The sequence below is a fragment of the Pseudochaenichthys georgianus genome, chromosome 24 (genome assembly GCF_902827115.2).
Source record: "Pseudochaenichthys georgianus chromosome 24, fPseGeo1.2, whole genome shotgun sequence".
NCBI lineage: Eukaryota > Metazoa > Chordata > Actinopteri > Perciformes > Channichthyidae > Pseudochaenichthys > Pseudochaenichthys georgianus.
The window spans coordinates 16,793,624-16,798,541 of record NC_047526.1 but is presented as its reverse complement, the minus strand read 5'-3'; positions in this window follow the sequence as shown (position 1 = coordinate 16,798,541).

The following is a 4,918-nucleotide window of genomic DNA, read 5'->3' as shown; positions in this document are numbered from 1 at the left end:
TGTCATACAATACATTGACTTTATTTGTAATTGTGTAAAAAAATAAAGCATTGATTAGCAAGCAGGACCTGCAGGAACAGAGCACGGTGATGGATGGAGCTGGGAAGAGAGAAGAATAAAGAAAACAGATCAACTTCATTATCGGATATTAAAAATTCAATTTCAAAACAAGTTGCCGCTCCTACAGTTTCCTAGTGTGTAAAGATGATTTCACTTGACCTATGCACAATATCACACTCAATACATGTGTGTCTCTGGGGGTGCATTGTGCCTTTGATGTATATAAATAATATACCATAACCAAATACTATTACGTACAGTGGAAATCAGGTTGCCAGAGCAGGTCAGTGTGCATGTTCCTCAGGGTCTCAGCAGCTACAGGTGAGGGAAAGGAAATACAAGAGAAAAAAGTCAGTAACAACACTTTGAATAATTATCTCTTCTAATAATTTTCTCTCAGTAATCACTCAACTACTGTCTTTCCAACAAACAGATTGACTCACTGTCATCACAATGAAACACGTCCAGAAGAATGTCATGCAAAGCTATCAGTACTTGAGATTATATTGTCCCCAAAAAGAACCTTGAAAAGGACGTGTGTGTGTGTGTGTGTGTGTGTGTGTGTGTGTGTGTGTGTGTGTGTGTGTGTGTGTGTGTGTGTGTGTGTGTGTGTGTGTGTGTGGTGTGTGTGTGTGTGTGTGTGTGTGTGTGTGTGTGTGTGTGTGTGTGTGTGTGTGTGTGTGTGTGTGTGCGCACTTGTTTTCATGACAAATAAGGACAATTTTATGATAACACACCTTCACTATCAGGACACTCGGAAAAATGAGGACATTTTTGGCGTCCTCATTTTTCTGAACTCACTACAGTGTTTTAAACTCCCCCAAATGCCCCTCCACCAAATATCTTCAACGTCCTAAAATATCACAATTTCACAATGACATGAAGTGTGTGAGTGTGTTTATGGATTTTGCTCATCTATGAATACGCCAACTAGTGGTCACTTCTGGAACTTAACACACTTTTCACACACTTTAGTCACATGACTCAAAAGGTCCTCATATATCTCATATTTGTCAGGTTCAAACACACTCCAACGTTTTAAGCTGGTTTTAGTATTACTGCAATATTAGAGCCGGGACTCGATTAAAATAAAAATAATCTAATTAATTAGAGGCTTTGTAATTAATTAATCAAAATTAAACTCAGAAACAACTAAAATCATCAACAATTAATTACTGCTGATTTTAGTCACCTGCCTTCTAATCTAGAGAACTAGTTATTCCATCATTACTTTTATTTACATCGAATAGCCAGATGAGCTAATGTTAGCTTATTAGCTTAACGTAGCTAACTGCATGCAAAGGACCCCTGCCACATGGAAGATTCTCTCAACAGAACTGGAAGGATTGCACACTAAATTGAGGTAATTCATTACTTTTTCTAAGATGTTGTTACTGAAGCACAAGATATTATTTTAAAATGTGAATTGTAACAGTGGTTTCCAATTCAACACCAAATTCATAGATAATCAGTAGACCTAGTAAGTCATGTTATTTGTGGAGCTTACCGTGTTTTAGTAATTTTATAACAGTATTTACCTTTGAAGACGCTTTGTCTGTGCTCTTGTAACATTATTTGTTGAGGTGTTAAAGTAACTAGAAGTTACACAATTCTAACTGCAGTTGCCCAGGGTTTGCACTGAACAGTTAACTTATCAAGCTAATGGGATTGTGCATTAGTGAGAACATGAGTTAGTAAGTTATAATTAAAGAATAAATAATACCATTTTATAAAACATAATATATCGTTTAATAATTGCAGAATCTCAATATAACTGTTACTTGTTTCTAAATATCATAGTAGAACAACAACAGCACAGCACACCTCAGAAGTCAGGAACACTGACTTTATGTAACTTCAGTCGTCATGTCCTCATTTTGTTGTAGGTTGTGTAGTCTTGATGTGTTTCAGAGAACGTCCCCATATGGTACAACCCAACGAGTGTAGAGTGTGTGTGTTACATCGTCCTCATATTGTTGGGTAGTAGATATCGTCTTTAGGTTGCGTAGTCATGATGTGTTTTGGTGGACGTCCCCATTTGGTACAACCCAACGAGTGTAGAGTGTGTGTGTTTCATGGTCCTCATATTGCTGGGTAGCAGATATTGTACAGTTAAACCTATTTCTATAGAGTCTTGAGTTACAAGCCCAGATCCTCATGTGAATTGTTTTTACTAAAATCTGTGTCCCCTACATGAAAAGTCAATGGATTTCTGACACGTTATTGTTATATTTTAAAATGCAGAAACTGAGTGACATGATCACGGCTCAGCCTTTAGCTGACTCTGAAGCGAGCCAGAGATCCACCTCATCCCTCCAACAGGTAATTAACCCTAGTGTTGTGTTCGAAAGCTGTTACCCTTCATGGTGTTCGTGGGTCAATTTTGACCCATGATTTATCTCAGTCCAAAACACTCACAAATAATGACTATCATCCAATATTGTTTTAACTACATCATAACTCACTTCTAATGAATTCATAACCGTACAATCCTGTTGTAATTGTGTTGTATGGCCCCAAAACACATTACACAACATATTGCACCCGTTCAGGTTCAAATGTTAGTGTACATATTCTTTGTGAAACGTCAAGTTCCCGTGGGGGGAGGGGGGCCAGAGGGATAGGAGACCAGGTGCATGTTGCGAAAAAAATATTGTTACAATGGATGGTGGGGGTGGGGTGTCTAAAGCCAAATTTGACCAGAGTCACCCACAACAATTCTGCTCGGTCTACCCAGACCCGAACACCAAATTATACACTTTTTTTTAGAGACATTCAGACTTGGCTAAAATTGTCAAAATCAGTTTTGTAGTGTTTATATAGCTGCTGTGGAGGATATCATGAAGCCTTTTTCCGATAAAAAAAAAACTAGAGCGTAGTTATTATATAATTTCAATTTGAAACGGGTCACAGGAGACCCGAACACAACATAAGGGTTAATTAAACATTTACTGTGGATTATTTCTATACGAGGTAAATTCATGTGTCAATCAAGTCCAATGCCTACATAAAATGCCTGTTTACCTCATTACAATTAATATATTGTTTAATAAATGTAGAATCTCAATATAACTGTTACTTGTTTCTAAATAGCATAGTAGAAAGATATACCCTACCAATTGATGGCAGAATCTACCTCTTATAACATGAAAATGATCTTTATTGCCCCTAAATTCTGTTGTTTTTCTCCTTTTGCAAATGTATTTTCCAATTTAACCTAATGTGTATCAGTTTACATGATTTAATTAATAGGGAAGTAGATCAATACTTATTACTATGGGTTTTCAGTTTTTTGTAACGACAACAGCACACCTCAGAAGTCAGGAACACTGACTTTATGTAACTTCAGTCGTCATGTCCTCATTTTGTTTTAGGTTCAGGACTCGAGCTTAAGGACGTCCCGTCGTCCCGGGGCCGAAAGAAATAGTGTCGGGGAGGATAAAAAATAATTTTGCGACGAATTTGGGACGAGAGTTAAAATAAAAATACCCTGCTAACTCTACTACAAACGGCGATGAAAATGAAACCGACTGCACGTTTTGTGTAGCACACAGTTATTAAACCTCCTTGTCAACATAAACACATTGCCATTTGATTGAAAAAAAGTTCTGGGTGGGTTAGGGTTCCCATATTTCAGATTCCTGATCTGGTCCCTATTTAGAGGCCCCCTGTGAAAAAATTATCTCTTTAGCCCTTTTCAAAGTACTTTAAACACTCATGCAGCAATGCGGCTTCTCAAAAGGCCTTAACGGAAGGTTTTATTACATTTTAAGCCGTAATCTTTCACATTTAGTTGCACCAGAGGCTTCCATCTGCATCTGCTCTCCGAGACGGTTAAAATGATATCAAGCTCAAAGCGGTCGGACCTTCCTTTTTGCTGTAAATGGCACCGTACGGCATGGAAGCGTGACCTTTGACCTTTGGAGCTTTGTTACATTTCAAGCCGTAACCTTTGACATTAGGAGCAGCAGAGGCATCAATCTGTATGTACTGTTCGAGCCGGTTCTAATGAGAGCAAGCTCAAAGCGGTCGGACCTTCCTTTGCGCCGTCGAGGGTACTGTCGGCATTGCGAATGTGACCTCTGACCTCAGTTTTGACCTTGTCGAAGGTCGCAGGGTCCCCACATTTTGCAAGCGGGTTCCACACACGTTAAGCAACACTCTCTCAAAGTTTCGGAGCGCCAACCACATTTTTTTTAAAAATTTCAATTTCCTCCTCTTCCCTCACCAAAGGCTGTCAGATTCTTAGCTCCAGACAGCATTATGTGAGAAAGTTTGACATTTTATTGAAAAAAAAGTTCTGGGTGGGTTAGGGTTCCCATATTTCAGATTCCTGATCTGGGCCCTATTTAGAGCCCCCCTGTGAAAAAATTATCTCTTTAGCCCTTTTCAAAGTACTTTAAACACTCATGCAGCACTGCAGCTTCTCAAAAGGCCTTAACGGAAGGTTTTTTTACATTTTAAGCCGTAACCTTTGACATTTAGTTACACTAGAGGCATCCATTTGCATCTGCTCTCCGAGACGGTTAAAATGATACCAAGCTCAAAGCGGTCGGACCTTCCTTTGTGCTGTAAAGGGCACCGTACGGCATGGAAACGTGACCTTTGACCTTTGGAGCTTTGTTACATTTCAAGCCGTAACCTTTGACATTAGGAGCAGCAGAGGCATCAATCTGCATGTACTGTTCGAGCCGGTTCTAATGAGAGCAAGCTCAAAGCGGTCGGACCTTCCTTTGCGCCGTCGAGGGTACTGTCGGCATTGCGAATGTGACCTCTGACCTCGGGTTTGACCTTGTCCGAGGTCGCAGGGTCCCCAAATTTTGCAAGCGGGTTCCACACAAGTGCAACAACACACTCT